Raw genomic sequence first — 18442 nt, 5'->3', positions numbered from 1 at the left:
CACAATCCAGAGACACTGTTGTGGACAATTAAAAACACAGTTGAAATACTTTAAAATTTAAAACATCTGTTTTCCACATTTCTGTCAAAGTGAAGTAATCAAAAATATTAAATTATTTATAAATAACTTTATAAACCACACAGATAGAGTAGAAACTCCATAAAACTTATTTTTCTTCTAAAACTTCTTTTAAAGCTTTTTCTGTATTTTAGAATTCTGTTTCTAAGTTTGTGCAAAGTTCATTTTTATTCCTTTTGAGAAAGATAAACATTTTTTTAAAAAAGTTGATAATTATTGTATTGAAATTTTGTTAGACTTCAGTTAAAAGTAAACCTGCTCTGTAAATGTCCTCATCTGGAGAATGTCTTCACAGTAAAAGAAATATTTAAATTCTGACATCATCCAAAGGATAGTAAGAAATTTATATATTACTTATATTCCAAAGATAGAAATATATTATTTAAAAAATTATTTATTATTTAAAAAAGTATATATATATATATATATATATATATATATATATATATATATATATATATATATATATATATATATATATATATATATATATATAAAACCCAAAGGATGTACCACACACATGTAAAATGTGGAAATTATACAATAATATTAATTACAAGACAAACTTATTGATATAAATGTTGAATTTACCGAGCGTTAAAGTGAGGTGAAGATTCATCATCCTGGTCCTTAAGATGTAAATCAGTTTGATGTTAATTACAACATTCACTGCTGCTTACTTCTCACAATGAACCTCATGAGGTAATGACAAGCAATGTTTTATGTTTCTTCATGCAACCTAAGAGGTGGAGTTTCTTCTACGGTCAGTTCCTGTTAAACTGAGTCAAAAAACCTCAAACTATTTTGCTGCATCTAAAATTTTTTACGTTTTTTTACAGCCCAAAAGGTTTTTTTTACCAGCTTGAAGCACAATTGTAGGCGAAACCTTTTCAAACCCCCAGAGTACACCAAGTGTCAAAAATATTCATTTCCTTTCATCACTTCCTCTTGTCTTGTCTCCTAACAGACAAGTGACAAAAAAAAGAAACATAAGGGGTACATGTAAAGTGTCAGGCCATGACAGGATCATTTATCTTCCTGGAAGGATGAACAGCATTCTTCCTCAAGATATTTATTTTTATGATCAACATGTCACTCCATAACCTCCCATGAACTAACCTTGTAGATAACAATATTTATAATATTTCTGATTGTTCTAATGCAAAATCAGAGTAAAATAGATTTTTGATTTTATTATGAAGATTTATGCATAGATAATAATACAAAGTCATACTTTTCCATAAATTAATCTAATTTGTTGTTTTGTTTTTAAAAAAAGTTACACTAGCAAAAATACTTTTTTAAATAATAAATGTAGTTTTATTTCTGTGTCAGCATTCAACAGTGTGCTCATAGTTGACTAGTTCCTTTTTTAAAAGGCAGAACTAGGAAACTAAAAGTGAAACTTTGGCACAAACCTCATATCTACATGTTTTAAAGCAACACTTTAGAAAGTCTGCTTGTGAGTGTAACGTTGAACTGACCTTTATCCTTCATCCCGTTACTTGACTGATGTCCTTCTTTACTTCCTGTCTACTTCCAATTTAAGTGTGTTTTCATGAAGAGGTTGATAATGAGATAAAGTATAAAACCTACTGAATTGTACAATCCAAGGAGAAGAGCTGATCAAATGATTTCACTGGACACAGAAAAGTCATTTGGTTAATGAGACAAACCAGTAACCAGAAAAAGTCTGAAGTAAATGTACACAAATTAATTTTGTGTTTAAATCCAAATTTATCATTTACTTGACGCTTTCGTCTGACTGAAGCTGACTTCTTAAGACAAATGACTATTTTTAGAAAATGTAAATGCTCAATAAATTCTTAAACAGTTTTGTTTACATTTCAGTTTAGTGATTTTGTATCAGTAACAATGAATGTTTTTCTAGTTAGTTAAAGAAGCCTGAGTATTTTCTCTGGAACAACTTGACAGTAAGCATTTTATTATCAACCAACACTGGAATCAAATTCATCGTCATTGCTGAATTGCTGAACTTATTCCATCATGTTCATTTGTGACAAAAAGTAAAATAAAAATATTTTCCTGTTTGCTAAAATATAACACATGGTGGTGATTGAGAGAGAAAAAAAAACACAAATGTGTGAAAGCAACAGCTCATGAAATGTTGTCATGATCAACGCACCTGCCTCACCTCCTCACTTGCAACGGAGAGAAACATCTCCGGAATACTGAACACTTCCGGACTACACTTCCCACCGTACTCCGCTCAGCCTAATCGCAGCACCAGCTGTTCACTATCAGCTGACACGCATGAATACGGAAATGAACTTGACCTCAGCACAAAGTCTCGACTTGCATCCGCAGTAATTCTGAGCGTTTTTCTGATTGTTTGTTCCGATTGTTTTAACTTTGTTTCTGTTACCTGTCTCTCTGATTGTTTGCTGCCTGTCCTGACCTTCTGCCTGTCCCTCGATTCCGATTTTGCCATTTCTCTTATATTGTGTTTGCGTGCTTGACCCTGTCTGCCTGTTCTGCCAATATTATTAAATACGCTGCAAATGGATCCATACGACTCCGCCTCATTACAAATGTGTGCTGGTGTAAAACGATTTACAACTATAAATTCGAGCTGCGTGAAAGAACAGAGCTTTTTTCATCATGATCAGAAACACACACAAAACATCAGTTTTTAATTAAAATGACTTTTTTTATCATCATCCAGTTCATAGTAAAAAAGAAACAACATTTGTATGTTTGAATGTGTAACAAGTGTCGGAGCAGAACAGAAAACAAATCAGAAGAGAACAGAAGACAGCGTCTTTGTGCTGGAGGCCGTGTGAAATTGACATGTTTTAAGACGTGTGAAATGATGTGGCTCACTGGCAGTGATAGTCTTTGGGCACAGTTCTAACATGGTCATGTTCACGTTTACTGAACACCAAAAGGAAGTTCAGAGAAAGCTGAAACACATTGAGATTCGAGATTCTGTGCAAGTCGCGTGCATAGTCAAAGTGAAACGTGGAAGTCTTTCAAGCATCTTAAAATCTGTTTTATTTTGTGAAGAGGTATTGCACACAGGTACAGTGATGATTTGTGTCTGCAGTGGAAACCGGGACTGAAGTGAGGAGGCATGTGTCATAGCTTTTAGATGCTCATGGTGGTGGTACATCAGGGGGAAATAGTCTGGGACTCCAAAAGTTCAGTTTGGTGTTCCTGACTATTAAAAAAGTCACTGACTTCTGTAGGATGGAACAAGAATTAAATTAAAATGAAAACAAAACACTGTTAGTGAAGTCTTCTGAGATATTTCCTTCTCAGACCCCATGGGGACTTCTTTCAACTCAAGATCATAAGACTGCAGGACATTGTTTCGTTCCAGTGTAAGTGCTGAGGCAGTGGCTATTAACTTCCCTGCTTGGCAGATGGGTTGTTACTCTGGTCACATCATCATCATCATCATCATCATAAAAAAAAGCAAACAAGGATATTGAGAAAAACAGTTAATGTTTTTCAAAATGTTTTGGATACAAGGTGAAGTAAGAATGCCATATTGGTGAAAGGCTTGAAAATGTATAAAAGCTTGTTTTGAATTACGTTGTGTGTGCATTCTAGTGTAAACAAGCTCAGTGCATGTTATACTCTGTGTACATCATAGAACAAACACAAGCTTACACTTGGAGAGTGTTTCTTGGTTTGTTGTAATCTTTGCATCTTACAGTATTTTCTGCACTATAAGGCGCACTTAATGAAAAGACGTAATCTCTCCATCCGCACACGAACTACCGTCTCGCATCAACTGCCAAAAGATTACCAAGAAAAGCTGGTCACTTTCCGCGCATACTGCAAAAAGAAGATCACTGAAAAAAGATCCGGCCAGAGCACATCAGCAACATGGATGAGGTTCCACTCACCTTTGATATTCCCGTGAACCGCACTGTGGAGAAAACGGGGACCAGTACGGTGTCTGTACGCACCACAGGGAATGAGAAGTCATCCTTCACTGTAGTTCTCGCCTGACAGGCTAATGGCCAGAAAATTCCACCCATGATTATTTTCAAGAGGAAGACCTTGCCAAAAGAAAAATTTCCAGCTGGCGTCGTCATCAAAGCTAACCCGAAGGGATGGATGGATAAGGAAAAGATGAGTGAGTGGCTGAGAGAAATTTACGTCAAGAGACAGGGTGGCTTTTTCCACACAGCTCCGTCCCTATTGATCTACAACTCCATGCGCGCCCATATCACCGATGCGGTCAAAAAACAAGTGAAGCAAACTAATTCGGAGCTTGCTGTCATTCCGGGTGGATTAACTAAAGAACTCCAGCCGCTAGATATTGGTGTCAACAGGGCGTTCAAAGCTAGACTGCGAGCTGCGTGGGAGCAGTGTATGACAGAACATCATATGACATCGAGACAGCGCCGGGCGACTTACGCCACTATCTGCCAATCGATCGTGGATGCCTGGGCTAAAATATCAGTCTCACTGTGATCCAAGCTTTCACGAAGGCAGGAATAATCTCTGAACTGCCAGGCAACAGCAGCGACACTGACTCGGATAATGACGAGAGGGAGCCTGGCAGGTTGGATGCCGTAGTCGCCCAACTGTTCAATTCGGACACTGAAGAAGAAGAATTCGACGGATTCGTGGAGGGGGAATGAATTGAAAAAGTGAGCTTTACATGTTATACGTAACTGAACAATGTTGAGTTATGCACTGATGTTTGATTTAGTGGTATCAGACTGTTTCTTTTATTACGTGTTTACTGAATTAGGGAAAAGTTCCCCTCCACGTTTGGGAAAAGAGTGAGCAAGGCTGGGAGATATTGTTATGCACATTAACGTTTGAACAACGTTACCATGGGAGTGAACGGAGTTGTCAGAAAGCTTAATAAAGTTTGACTTTATCTGACTCTTTTGTTGACATTCCCTTTTGCACAGCTCCATCTAGTGGATGCATAACACAAACCCAGTCAAATGTTTGACTGCAGTATTTTCTATTCTATGTGCCTTATAATCCGGTGCACCCTATATATGAAAAGAATTCTAAAATAGGCCATTCATTGAAGGTGTGCCTTATAATCCGGTGCGCCTTATAGTGCGGAAAATACTGTAATTACTTTTACTTATTCTAATAATGTTTGATTATTTGAAGGAGATTTTATTTCTAATTTTCTTTTTACTTTACATATATTACATACATTTATCAATATTACACTACTTTTAATAAAAGTAAAAACCTCCCATTGTGAGGATCCTGAAAAGACAAAAAGGTCATTTAAAGATTCAAACAATAGATTAGATAAAAGAACTTGAAGAGGATCCTTTGTTAGAAGACCGAGGGACTTCAAAGGACACCTGCGTTCAAGGTAAGACCAACTCTGATAGTTGACCTTGTGTTTTCAACACTAACCCGTGCAAACTAGGACAAATTCCTTAGTGGGATTACGCAAGGGTTTCCTACACAATCCGAAAACGTGTCACTAAGGGACACGTACATCAGTATAAATTACCTCAGCTGTTAACAAATGTCAATCTTTCTTTCAACACTAGATGGTATCATAACTGCATTTATTTTGCTTCTGCCTGCACGGTCTGTCTAGAACCGCTCACTGCAGCACGAGCCTTTAAATTCAGTGTGGGAATGAGGTAATGATGATGATGAAAGAACTAATTTAAAGCTGAAGAAACAAGAAGCTAAAGAAGCAAAGAGAGAGTGAGGCAAGGAATGTGTACAAAACATTACACAGAATACACACATTCAAGACGAGAAGAGAAGGTTGTCCTGTATCATGTCACTATGTACTAAGTCAGCTATATGGTTAAAATAACAATAAAAACTTGACACCCAAGTTCTGGTTCTGGATCTCAGATTTCACGCCTATCCCTTGAGTGTGTGCTTTAAATCATATCCCTTCCACCTGCTTTGGTGGCCACAACAAAGCAGTCTGGTCTCCAAGCAGCACCTTATGCAGGGTAGTGGTAGCTAGCTCCTAGGCCAGGGGTCGGCAACCCGTGGCTCCAGAGCCCCAAGTGGCTCTTTCATCCCTCTGTTGCGGCTCCCTGTAGATTTGGAAAATAAATATTTAATTTAAATTCATTCTGTTTTAGTTAGTTATGGTTTTTTTAATGTAATTCTAAATTCTAAGATTATGATGCTCTTGTAACATTAAAATAAACCATATTTGATTTTTTTGTCGCTCCAAATATGCGTCATAACTGCCAACTTGTGAAATCCGACACACAGAAGCAGACACATTTTTGGTTTGCTGCAGCCGGCAAGTTAAAATTTTGATGTCATTAATATGAAGAGGACTCAATTAGACATTTTATTTGAAAGTAACCTTCAACCCAGCTACGTTTCTGGGTTAGTTCAAATTGTTCAAAACATTTTTGTTTGCCTGCAGAAGTAAAATTTTGTTTACTTGGTAGCAGTTCATTGATTTCATAAATGCAACACACTACAATTTTTTCTATACTTTCCATAAAGGTAAAAAAGCTATATATGCAGAGTTATCTTCATTTTATATGTCAAATGGGTTTTGTGGCTCCCTGTGTTTTTTTCTGTGGTAAACAGGTCCAAATGGCTCTTTTGAGTGTTTAAGGCTGCCGACCCCTGTCCTAAGCCTATGAGACCTACTGTGTGCCTTCACCTCTAGGGATTATGGCTTGCTCCACTAGGTGTATCACTTTGTTCTGGACTCTGACTAAGGAAATTGCTCTCCAGGAGATTTCTGCTGTGGCGGTTTGGTCCTCTCCACATACCATAATCAGTTTATATAAGCTGGACCTAGATCCCTGGGTCCAGGGTGTTACATCATAGTAAAACTAGGATATTTGTTTTTATTTTGAATTTGATTGTATTAATGTTTAATTATACAAACTCATTAGCACATCAGATAGCAAAGATTAACTGTGATATGTATTTAGATTTTCTGTTTATGATTTGTCTTAATGTTAAGAACAAGCAAAATTCATTGATAAAAATATTGAATTTACAAAGCATTAAACTGAAGCAAAGCCTCAGCATCCTCATTCTATTTCCTATTCATCTGAAGAGTGGAGTTTATTTTTTGTCCAGTTCCTGTTTCTGTGGTGGGTTAAAATGCACAGTAAATATCACAGCTACTGTATCAGAAGCACTTGTGTAGACTAAATTTATTAAAGTGAGTTTTCCCATCCTGTTTAATGTAAAGAAATGCTGGATTTTACTCCAATACCAGTACCCCAGCGGAAAACAGCACGGTTAAACTTTCCTACTAGTCCCATGTGTCTGTACACTAACAAAATACCAAAAACTAATTATCAAATTCAAACAGCAGAATGACTTTTAAAGATTAACAAAAAATTAATTTATTAACAAAATAAGTGAGCAAAATAAAATAACACTTATTTATAAACTCACATTAAGTAAAAATGGATGAAATGTTACAGTGATGAAGGTTTACTAACTTCTACTTGAGTCTAAATGTCACACCTTATCAAAATTTAATGTGAATTAAATGTTAAATTTAGCTTTAAACACTAAGCTTTAATTACTTTAAGTTACACTAGAAAGAACCCAGAAACCAAATGAACTAATATTAATAATTGCTCAGAAAAAAAATCAATCACATTTGAAACAATGAGTTCAACCGATTCAGTTCAGGCTGTACAATGAATTGAACATCTAAAAAAGAAAAATGAAGCCGAATAAACATTAGTGCACTCCATATCACTGAGGCATGTGAAAATATTCCCTTGAGACAAAAAGGGTTTTTAATCTCAATGTAATTCCATGAATGTTATGTATCCCACACCATAAAACAGTTTACATTGCTAGTTATGCGGACAAGGTGATCCACCCATTGTTTTAAGGAGAATAACTCTAAGGTTATTGCTTCTAACCTGCTTTGTACCTCTCACTTTGTACAAGTTACACACCCCTTAACTAAAACATTGATGCAGCACTTTTTGCATATAATACAGAGTCTAACCAAGTCTGGCTATAAGTCTACCAATTTAGCACATTTTAATTTGCCACTCTGGATTAGTTTATGCTTAAAATTATTTGTTCATTGCCTGACCCTTGCCTGAATCTTGACTTTGCCCTTGGATTATGTGCTTGTTTTGTTTGCTGCACTTGTGTCTGTACCTGTATCACTTATAGAAAAAAATGGTGTTTTGGATAATCATTTATGTTTCCATATTACTCTACACAATTTTGCTTTGCTTAAATTTCTGCATCCTCATAGTCATGTCTTTGTTCCTCAGCATCAACATTAATATAGTCATCATCTGCATCACTTCATTGTTCAGGCTCTGCATTAATGTAGTCATTATCCAAGTCCTCAGAATCATCCTTCTGGTAGAAAATGGTTTCTGCCTCTGCTTGGTGACACTCGTATGTCTTTTTAGCACCTACAAATTAATTGTGACAAAATACACACAAATTAACCGATCAAAATTTTAGATCAAAATTCAATTTCCACAAGAATAATACAAATTATAAATAAAAACCATTTGTGTTGTGCTGTTATACAAAACTATGCAACAATGTTGATTACATCCTAAATGCATTTGGTATTCTTATGCATCAGAAATTTGGCACTAATTAATATTTTATAAATTAAATAATGAAATATTCTTTTTATTAATTAATAATTTCTAAAGGTGCTTGTGCAACTATACTTGGCAACCCTAACCCAGTCATTCTGCAATGCTCCCTTGTATTTAAAATGAAGTCCTCCCAGTTTCCTACAGTGAGGGATAAGATAGCTTATATGATTGCCCTACTAGTTCTGGCAGGGGCTCCGGCAGTGTGGTAGCATCATCTGAAATACGACCCCATGGTTTATTTATTTATTTCCGCATTACAAAGCACATTTGATCACCCCTCTGTTGGGAGGAGTCTGATATCATCTCTCCTCTGGATGCACCAAGGTGCCCGCTCAGTAGCAAATTACACTATTAACTTCCGAACCGTAGCAGCTAGCTCAGGCTGGAATGAACAAGCTTTCAGATCCACTTTTCTACAGGGCCTCTCTAAGGAGATAAAGGAATAGCTGACTGCTCGGGACCCTCCTGAAGATCTGGAGGCTCTGTATAACCTTGCTATCCACCTTGATAATTGCTTCCAAAAGCAGTGATTAGGAGCAGGCTAATAGGGCAATTCAAGGCAAGCAGGCTTGCACGCAAGAATGTCTCGGCAACCCTGGGTCTTCCAAACCACAAGAGACACCTTCTAAACCAAAGTAGTTGTGTGCTGCAGGCTTAAAACAGCAAGAGGTCCACATTCAGTTGCCCCACACGCAGGGGCTGTGGGCAATTTCATCAATGAGGGGATGTGGGCATTTTCATCAATGAGGGGATGGCCCACAGCCTCGAGATTCCCTTTCAGGTCCTACTACAAAAGTTGCCTGTTTCGGCACCGGATGGGTGATCTCTGGCCTCCGGGCCCATAACCACCGAGACTGCACCAAACTCTCTACATATTTGGCACCACACCAAGAGCATTGCACCCATATAGATTGGTCCATGGGTTCAATCTCATTGTGGTGGCCACAATACACCCCAGAGTTGCCTCAGGTGTGCTTACAACCCACTAAAATACCATAAAGGATCCTTTGTACCTGTCAGGTGCTCCAGAGGATTACTAGGGCCTCCAGGAGGTATTTTCAAAGAACAGGGCCAAGTCCTTACCACTCTATAGGCCCTTTGACTGTGCCATTAACCTACTTCGAGTTGCAGTTCCCCTCCAGGGGTAGGCTATTTTCCCTCTCTCTCTACAGCATAAAGCCATGAATGAATACATCCAGGAGGCTTTATCTCTGGGACATATCCCCCAATAAACATCACCAGCTAGCACAGGCTTCTTTGTTAAGAAAAAGGATAGGAGCCTGTGACACTGTATTGATGAGTAGCCTAAACCCCTTTACCCAACAAGACTGCCACCCCCTCCCCACGATGAGCTCCGCCTTTGAACACATGAACTTAGTTCGCATCAGGATGGGGGATAAATGGTAGACCTTCATCGCACCCTCAGATCATTATGAGTATCTTTTGATGCCCCTGCGGTCTTCTAACACATTATCAACAAGGCTCTCAGGGAGACACTGAACCCCTATGTGTTCATCTACCTTGATAACATTTGAATCCTCAGTAGCTACCTTAAGGAGCAGGTGGCACATGTTCACAGGGTGTTTTGACTAAAGAAATCACTTGAGCAATATTTGATTTTTTGGCTTTGTCATATTGAATTAAGGGCTGAATATGGACCCAGTTATGTTTAGGGCAGTCAGGGAATGGCCTCAGCCCACCTCAGTTCAGGCATTCTAGAGGTTTCTGGGCTTTACATACTTCTTTTGATGTCTTGTGAAGAATTTCAGTACCTTGGCCAACCCACTGTGTGCTTTGAGCAAGAAAAATCAGGGCACGTTTATATGGACACCTGAGGCACAAGAAGACATTCCAACATTGGGGTGGGAGCTGTCCTATCCCAATGGTCTGGTTCCAAAAAGGAGCTGCACCCCATGAATACTTCTCCGACTGGTTAATGGCACCAGAAAGAAATTATGACATAGGGGACTATGAGCTCCTGTCTGTCAAGTTGGCCTGGAAGGAGTGGAGGCATTGGTTAGAGATGGCCAAGCATCTGTTCCTTATTCTCACAGACCACAAGAACCTGACCTATACTCAGCAGGCCAAGAACATTAAATCAGATGCGCTGTCCAGCAGAAGACCCCAACCCCCAGACCATAATTCCATCTCCCAAAATAGTAGACCCGCTGTGCTCGGGTTTGGAAGATGTGGTCCGTCTGGCACTCTAAGAGGAGCCAGATCCAGATGGTGGATCACTGTGTAGGCTTTCTATCCCCAGACCACAGGTTTTCTCCTGACCATTTGCTGAGTACCCTAGTGTGGTCAGAACATGGAGTTTTTTCATGCTTTGGTTCTGGTGGCCAAATATAGACAAAGATGTCCAGATCTATGTCTACTTCAACCCCTTCCATACCATTGCGTCCATTGTCACACCTTTCCAACATGTAATGTGGGTGGAGAATGTACATAAGACACTGTGGAACTCGGCTTTTAGAATATCACCTTTGAATATCACCTTTGACACCAGGCCACCATTGGTTTGCTCCCAGGACCCATACCTCCTGGGAGCAAAACAAATGATGGCCTGGTGTCATAGGGTCTTGCAGAAGGCCAGTACAGCCTTATAATTGCTACCTTGGTATATTGGGCCCTTCAAAATCCTTAGGAGAATAAATCCCGTGGCATAATGCCTGGATTACCCACTCTATGAAGATCAACCCCATTTTCCACTTGTCCAGACTCAAGGTGGTCCTCTGTAGCACCTTGGTGCTTACAGCTAAACCTGCCCCACCCTCCCCAATTCGTAGATAGATCTCCAGGCTTCACGGTGCGGCGGATATTAGACTATCCATGCCACGGGAAGGGGTGTCCAGTACTTGGTCACCCAGGAGGTATATGGTCCAGAGGAACACTTGTGGGTCCCATTACAGCACATCCTGTTCCCAGAGCTTATCAGAGACTACCGGTGGAACCGGTCTGTAGGCATGGTTTTGTCGGAGTCACCCCTGGGTTAATGTTTTTGAGCATTTATTGAGGTTTTATTGAGGTTCAAGTCAAAGTGTTGAGTTTCTTACCCTTAATTATCTAATCCCAAATCGAGTGGTTTCCCTTGTCTAATCGTCAAGCCATTCAGAGAGAGGGGGTCTCCCAGCCTCTCCGCCAGCCAAGGCTGCCAGAGCTGTTTCCCTATGTGCTTCTATGTATCAAATGTCTGTATTTGCATAGTGTAATGGTTAGCACTTCAACCCCAAAAATTATTATTATTTTAGAGCTATTACTTGGCTAGTGGCATTCTCCCTTTGTTCCAGATTATTGAGAAAGATTTCTGTCCACTGTTTCCCACTTCTTTATTCAATCTGACAACAGACCCAACTCAGTACTCACCCTCACCCTGTACCAAGCCCTTCCCATAACATAATTACTTCTAACACTGGAGACTTCCAGAGAGACTAAAGAAACTTGCCCTTGCATAAACTTTCACCATCTTACTAATACACTCATTTTAAAAGATCTATTTATGTTGACCTTTCCCCTCTAGAAGTCTCGGTTCAGCTTGGTGCACCAGAAAAATGATCATAAATTACACTCAGTTGTAATAGAAAAAGTATCAGATTTAAGAATGTAAAAATAAACTGAAGTAAAACATAATTATGTTGGTTCCATTTTCAAGTGGATGTTTTATTAATAACGAATGTTTTGATAACTCACGCTGTGAATCACTCTTCTTGTCACTCTGAAATTTTCGTATTTTCTGTGTCTTCACAAAGCAAAAGATGACTGGAACTAAGATGAGAAGCAGTCCTGCTGTTACTCTAATACCAATGTAGGGAACTAGAAATGCTGAAAGAGAGTCAAGTATTTCAAATATTAAACTGCAAAACACAAAAAATAGACATAGTTTATTTAAATATACCTTTTACAGTAACAAAGGTAGTAGAGGTAAAGGTATTTGAAGACACTTTAACTTCATTAGTATAGCTATAGTTTCCCTGATGATAAATCTGCTTCAGGAAAAAGGAAGACAGCTGAATGTTTAACAGCTGACTGAGTTCTGGACATGTTAAATTTACTAAATCCCACTATATATAAATACATACATACATAAAAAGAAATAATATTAGAAACAAATGTAGTTGTACTTAAAATATCCTAACTAAATTCAATACTCAACTGAACAATCAAATATATGCTAGGTAACTGCAGTGTTTTGGCAGATTGGTGTATAACAACTCACAAACCCACAGCACTGCTGAATTTCTATAGATCATTTATTAATATTCTATAACAGCTTATAATAATGTATTTGTTCTAATGCTGTAGCAATGTATTTGTATAACAGCATGCACCCCTAGCTTTAGTGGATGGCAAACAATAAAACAGGTTTATTTTTCTGTATAATATAATATAATATAATATAATATAATAATATTTTATCTCTCCAGTTGGAATGGCAAAATGACAGTACATAGAATATAAATATGATACAAAGTCTTAATCAGAATCAGGTTTTTGGCCAAGTGTGTGGACACACACAAGGAATTTGGTTCCAGCTGTTTGTCACTCTCAAAAGTACAAACATAAATAACACTATACTATACAAGACAAGAAAATAAAATACAAGACAGACGATGAGATACAATATTGACAAAAGGAGTATTAAATATGAATACAGAATATATGACTGATCAGTAATGTACATGAAGTGTGAGAAGTGCATGGTAGTGAAAAATAACAGTATTGTACAATACTAGAACGGTACATTTCCTAAAGAAAATGTGAATGTGCTTGCATGTGCAAGTTCCCCTCATCGTGCTGAGTGTTTTGATATGTCACATGTCCATGTTGTGCTAAATTTTTTGATTTTGCTATTTTTGGGGGCGGGGCTACACGTGATGTCAGTTCCCCTCATCTTGCTGAGTGTTTTGATATATGACATGTCCATGTTGTGCTAATTTTTTTTTTATTTCGCTTGAATTTTAGGAATTTCCCATTCATTTCTATGGGACTTTTTTGGCCGCTTTTTCATCCGCTGTGCGAATATCGTTGGTTGGATCGCTTATAAAATACATAGCACACCTCTATGGGGAAAAAAACACCATTTGAGCTTCCGTACCGGGAATTCCAGAATTCTGATCGCTTATAAAAACCATAGCACACCTCTCCTCAATGAGCCGGTCAATTTGACACCTCATTTATGGGTCTAGGACAAAAGCTGCGGGACAAGTTACGCGCTGAAAAAGTGTCCGGAATAATAATAATAATAATAATAATAATAATAATAATAATAATAATAATAATAATAATAATAATAATAAGTATGCAAGAGAATAAGAATGTGCTTTGCAAGCACATTAATTATGCTTTTTATACAATATACAGCAGCAGTAGATATAGTGTGTGTAACATATACAGATGATGTGATGACTGATAGTTCTGCAAATGCAGTACTAATAGATATGAAATATAGATAGGAAATATATTTATGGTGAGTTGTTAATCAGGGTGATTGTCTGGGGAAATAAACTTTTCCTTTGTATGGCAGTTTTGTGTGAAGGGCTAATAGTGATTTTTCCTGCCCGGTTTCTGGTTCTTGTATTTTACAAGTCCTGGGGAGTGGGCAGGATGGCACCAATTATTTTTTCTGCTGTTTTAACTGTGTGTCTGTTTCTGTCCTTTTTTGTTGCTGCACCAAACCAGATGGTGATGGATGTGCACAGGACAGATTCAATGACTGCAGTGTAGAACAGCATCGGCAGCTCCTGTGGCAGACCAAACTTCCTTAATTGACGTAGAAAGTACATCCTCTGCTGGGCCTTTTTGGCGTTTATGTTGCACTCCCATTTCAGTTCTTGGGAAATGGTAGTGCCCAGAAACTTGAAGGCCTCTACAGATGACACTGGGCTGTTGGATATTGTAAGGGGGGGAGTGTTGAGGGGTCTTGCCTAAAGTCCACTATCATCTCCACAGTTTTGAGGGTGTTTAGCTCTAGAATGTTCTGACTGCACCATAGCACCACCCGCTCCAACTCCTGCCGGTATGCGGACTCATCAGCATCTTGAGCTTAGTATAATCTGCAAATTTCAGGAGTTTTACAGTTTGGTCACTTGAAGTGCAGTCATTAGTGTAGAGGGAGAATAGAAGTAGGGAGAGGACACATCCCTGAGGAGCGCCACTACTGATTGTCCGAATGCCGGAGGTGACACCTCCCAGTCTCACCTGTTGTTTCCTGTCTGTCAGGAAGCTGGTGATCCACTGACAGATGGAAGGGGGTATAGTGAGCCTTAGGAGTTCGGAGTGGAGAATTTCCGGAATTATATTATTAAAAACCAAACTAAAGTCAACAAACAGAATCCGGGCGTATGTCTCTAGGCAGTCCAGGTGTTGCAGAATGCAGTTCAGTCCAATGTTGACTGCACTGGGCTGGGTTGGATGGGAGATGTGAAGAAGTTGTTCTCAAACCTGCAGTAGAAGGTGTTGAGGTCGTCAGCCAGGTCTTTGTTTGCTTCAGTGGGAGATGGGGGGCGACTCTTGAAGTTTGTGAAGTCTTGCAGGCCTTTCCACACTGACACAGGGTTGTTATCTGAAAACCTGCTTTTTAGCTTTTCAGAGTAGCTTCTTTTGGCTATTCTGAACTTCTTTGTCAGTAGTTTCATGGCCTGCTTATAAAGAGTTTTGTCCTCCCCTCTGAAGGCATCTTCCTTGGCTTGTCAAAGTTTTTTCAGTTTGGCTGTGAACCATGGCTTGTTGTTACACTACGGGTCTGAGTGAACGCTGGCGCGTCTTGGCTGCCGCTGCTCTCCCCGATAACAATAATTAACATCATATACACTGCATAGACTACAATGAGGATCTATTGCTCATGGCTTGTACTTGCCTGGACTGTACTGCATCTTGTACAGTCCGCAGTACTGTTTCAACACTCTGCTGCTGAACTTTTGAGTTTCCGTCCGTGTTTATATGATTCAATACCTTCTGTACTGCTTGCTCATCTGGACATCTTATATCTGCCTAGGCGGAAATATATTCATCGTGGCTCTCGGCGGAACTTCTGGTTTAATAAATCAAGTGATATAAAGTCATTATGGTCAGCTGTTCGACGCCCACCAAGGAACGCCGGTCGCCGCGCCGGTCAGCGTGTGCTGGCGAACCTGGCTAACTCGGCTAACTCGGCTACCAGACCCAGCAACAACAGCACTGTCAGTTTTGGTCTTCTTAACATCCGCTCTCTTACGAGTAAAGGGCATCTTGTGCAGGATCTTCTTGCAAATCGCAAGATTGATTTTCTCTGTTTGACCGAAACATGGCAGCAACAAAACGACTTTATTGCACTCAACGACGCCATTCCGCCAAGGTTTGTTTACATCTCTCAACCACGTGATTCTGGTCGAGGAGGAGGTCTGGCGATAATCTACCGTGAGAAGTGGAGACTGAGGTCAGTGAATGTTTCTGTCTCCCACTCATTTGAGGCTGCAGTTTGTCGGCTCTCTGGATCTACTCCAACTATTATCAGCACTGTATATCGACCACCAAAATTTAACAAGGATTTTATCCCTGACTTTGCTGCTTTTTTGAATGAAATAACTACTCTTTCACCAAATATAATTCTTGTGGGGGATTTCAATATTCACATGGATGATGTTCACAACAACCTTGCTAAAGAATTTACATCTTGTCTGGATAGCTTCGGACTGCAGCAACATGTGAATTTTTCCACGCATATTAAAGGACATACTTTGGATTTAATCTGTTGTTCAGGTGTCTCTCCAGGCAACCTCAATGCAGACTTTTTTCCATGTACTGATCATCTGTTACTGTCCTTTAATGTTGATCTTCCTCTCTTCAAATCAAAATCTTCACGTATTATATCATTCCGGAAAATCAAGGACATTAATTTGGACAACTTGTCTTTAAGCATTGCAAGTCTTCCTAGGGCTGACAGCTGTTCCACTCCAGATAATTTGGTCTCTCAGTACAATAATAGTCTCCATAATTTGTTGAATACTTTTGCTCCAGTTAAGACTAGGACTGTTTCGTTTACTGTTACTGCACCCTGGTTCACTTCTTTTCTCAGGCAATTAAAAGCAAAAGGACGACAGCTTGAGAGACTTTTCAGAAGAACTGGCCTTACTGTCCACAAGGAAATGTACTCAGAACATATGTCTCACTATAAAGACACTATTGCTAAAGCTAAATCTACATACTATTCTGGCTTAATCGGTTCTAATGAAGGGAATTCAAGGCTTCTTTTTTCCTTATTGAAAAATTTTACAACACCCCCCGACTCACTTCCCTCTCATTTGTACTCATCTGATTTCTGCAATACTTTAGCATCATTCTTTACCTCAAAAATTGAAGGCATTCATCGTCAACTTATGGCCACTCCTGTTTCTACTCCATGTGTCTCAGTTCTACCTGTTCCTACACAATTGTTCTCTGAGTTTATTCTGCCCACAATTGATGATATCTTAAAACTTATTCATCAATCTAAATATTCAACCTGTGTTCTTGATCCTTTACCAACTGTCCTTGTTAAGGCTACTGCTTCCTCTCTGTCCCATTTTATTATGGATATTATTTATTCTTCCCTAACCACTGGGGTTGTTCCTTCTCTTTTCAAAACAGCTGCTGTAACTCCAATTCTAAAGAAACCAGGTTTGGACACCAACAACCTTAGTCATTTTCGTCCTATTTCTAATCTTCCTTTCATTTCTAAAATTTTGGAAAAAGTTGTTGCTGCTCAACTTCATATCCACTTGTCTGGCAATAATCTATATGAACAATTCCAATCTGGTTTTCGCCCATTTCATAGCACTGAAACAGCTCTATTAAAAGTCAGAAATGATTTGCTTATAGCAGCTGATTCTGGTTTACTATCCATCCTCCTTCTCCTTGATCTGAGTGCAGCTTTTGATACAATTTCCCACGATATTCTTTTAGACAGGCTTTCCACTATTGGCATCACCAACACGCCTCTGAAATGGTTTCATTCATATCTCTCTGATCGCACACAGTTTGTTCAACTAAAATCATTCACCTCTTCTGTAGTTTCCGTTACCTCTGGTGTTCCCCAGGGCTCTGTTCTTGGCCCTTTGTTATTTATTACTTACCTTTTACCCCTTGGAAATATTTTTCATAAACATCAGGTTAAGTTTCATTGCTATGTGGATGACACCCAGCTCTACCTTTCCACAAAACCACATTCCAAACTCCCTCCATCTGCTCTTTCTGATTGTCTCATTGACATAAAATCATGGTTTTCAGCAAATTTTCTTAAACTAAATAGCAATAAAACAGAATTTCTCATTATAGGCACAAAAACTGTGCTTAACAAATTTTCGAATTTTCTTATTTCCATTGATGAATCTCTCATAGCTCCCTCATCTCAGGTTAAGAGTCTTGGTGTCATCTTTGATAGTACCCTTTCTTTTACCTCACATGTAAATAATGTTACTCAGGCTGCATACTTTCACCTTCGAAATATCAATAGGCTTCGTTCCTTTCTCACCACTCAATCTACCACCACTCCTATTCACAGTCTAGTAACCTCCCGGCTTGACTACTGTAATTCTCTTCTTATTGGGCTTCCTCACAAAACCCTTCATAAGCTGCAACTCGTTCAAAACTCTTCTGCCCGTATTATCACTCGTACTCCCTCTATCCATCATATTACACCTGTTCTGGAACAGCTACACTGGCTTCCCATTAATTTTCGTATCATGTATAAAATTCTTCTTCTAACATTTAAAGCTATCCACAATCTTGCACCTTCATATCTTCTTGATCTTCTTCATACTCCAAAACCAACTCGCACTCTTAGATCTTCTTCT

General features: G+C 38.9%; 1 protein-coding gene across 1 annotated transcript in view; it reads right to left on the bottom strand.

Moving 5' to 3' along the window:
- The window catches only part of LOC113663923 (deleted in malignant brain tumors 1 protein-like), a 162710-nt gene that overhangs the window by 67895 nt on the left and 76373 nt on the right, over positions 1–18442 (bottom strand). The window lies entirely within an intron of this gene.

The sequence above is a fragment of the Tachysurus fulvidraco genome, chromosome 15, assembly GCF_022655615.1.
Source record: "Tachysurus fulvidraco isolate hzauxx_2018 chromosome 15, HZAU_PFXX_2.0, whole genome shotgun sequence".
NCBI lineage: Eukaryota > Metazoa > Chordata > Actinopteri > Siluriformes > Bagridae > Tachysurus > Tachysurus fulvidraco.
The sequence above is the reverse complement of the archived record's forward strand: the minus strand, read 5'-3'. Positions and strand labels throughout refer to the sequence as shown.